General features: G+C 41.1%; 1 protein-coding gene across 1 annotated transcript in view; it reads right to left on the bottom strand.

Moving 5' to 3' along the window:
* LOC102844716 (zinc finger SWIM domain-containing protein 5-like) overlaps positions 1–1869 on the bottom strand; it is a 294761-nt gene that overhangs the window by 6105 nt on the left and 286787 nt on the right. The window lies entirely within an intron of this gene.

Genomic DNA, 1869 nt, shown 5'->3' with positions numbered 1-1869 from the left:
CCCCCCAGTTTGCGCCTCTCTTTGAAAAAGTAAAAGAAAAATTCTTTCTTTGGTGATATCTTCTTAAGGGTAAGTATGTGAAATAAAGTTTGAACAAAAAGTAGGGCTTTGGTTTTACCACAACTTTGGTAACTGCTGATAAATTTAAAGAGGCATAGGCTTTGGAGTAAAATACAATAGGAATTGAACTATTTACAACTATTAGCCATTTACTTTACCTATAAACTGTGATATTAACCTAACAAAATTAAAAGTATCATGGGAATTAGAAATAATTTATGTGTAGTAAATATTGCACCATTCTATTTTTATACAAGATAGTTTTTTATGAAACTGTTGTTGTTGTTATGTTCCTTCAAGTCAGCTGTGACTCAGGGTGACCCTGAAACCTGCTCTATCCTGTGCCAACTTTACTGTCTCTGACACACCTACCCTTATTACACCAGTCACTGTATCAATCCATCTCATTGATGGTCTCCTCTTTCTCTCTCCCTCCACCCTTCCAAGCATGATGTCCCTCTCCAAGGACTGGTCCCTCCTTGCAACATGCCCAAAATATGTCAGACGAAGCCTCAGAAGCCTTGTCTCCAAGGAGCAGCCTGGCTTCACCCTCTCTAGGACGAACCTATTTGTTCTCCTGGCAGTCCATGGTATATTCAATACTCCTCCAGCACCACAGCTCAAAGGAATCAATTATCTTTCTTTTTTTTTTTTTTGCTTTTAAAGGTTAGTGTGGTCACTTAAGACCATCAATTATCTTTCTATCATCCCTAGTCATTGTCAAGCTCTCTGATGCATAGCAAGCAATTGTGAAGACTATGGTCTGGATCAGGTGCACCATAGTCTCCAGACTGACGTTGCTGTTCTTCAGTATTCTGAAGAGGTCCCTGACATCTGACTTTCCCAATGCAATTCATCTCTTGATTTCCTGGCTGCTGGTATCAAGAGTGTTGATTGTGGAACCAAGCAAACTAAAGCTTTAACAATCTCAATCTCTTCACCATCCATCCTGATGCTACCAGTTGGCCCAGGGGTGAGAATCTTTGTTTTCTTGCCTTCTGCATCAAGTGCTTCAGGTTCTCCACAGTTTTAGCAAGATGGGTTTTGTCATCTGCATAACACAGGTTGTTGATGAATTGTCCTCCAATCCTGATGTCACCTTCCTCCTCAGACAGCCCAGTCTCCTGGATTATCTGTTTTGCATATAGATTGAAAAGGTATGTGAGACAGAATACATCCCTGGTGCACACCCTTCCCGATTTTGAACCTTGCAGTTTCTCCTTGCTCTGTTCTGATGACTGCTTCCTGGTGCATAAGCACAATCAAATGTTCTCAGATTCCCATTCTTCTCAGAATCAGCCACAGTTTGTTGTCATCAACACAGTCAATGCCTTTGCATAGTCAATGAAACACAGATAGACATTCCTCTGGTACTCTTTGTTTTCAGCCAAGATCCATCTAACATTAACTATCGTAGTCCTAGTACCACGGCCTTTCCTAAACCCAGCCTGCATATCTGGCAGTTCTCTGTTGATGTACTACTCCAGTCGTTTTTGGATAATTTTCAGCAGAATATTGCTTGCATGTGATAGTAATGATATTGTTTGATAAGTTCTGCATTCTTTCAGGTCACCTGTCTTTGGAATGGGAACAAACATAGATCTCTTCCAGTCAGTTGGCCAGGTGGCTGTCCTCCAGATTTCTTGACACAACTTAGCGAGCACATCCAGGGCAGCGTCTGTTTGTTGAAGTATGTCAATTGGTATGCTGGCAATCTCTGGAGCCTTGTTTTTTGCCAATTCTTTCAGAGCAGTTTGAACTTGTTCCTTTATCACCACAGGCTTTTGCTCATATGTTGTTTCCTGAAAT

This window comes from Elephantulus edwardii, unplaced genomic scaffold (assembly GCF_000299155.1).
Source record: "Elephantulus edwardii isolate Elephantulus edwardi_28Jun2011 unplaced genomic scaffold, EleEdw1.0 scaffold00243, whole genome shotgun sequence".
Taxonomy (NCBI): Eukaryota; Metazoa; Chordata; class Mammalia; order Macroscelidea; family Macroscelididae; genus Elephantulus; species Elephantulus edwardii.
This window is presented reverse-complemented; position numbering and strand designations above follow the sequence as displayed.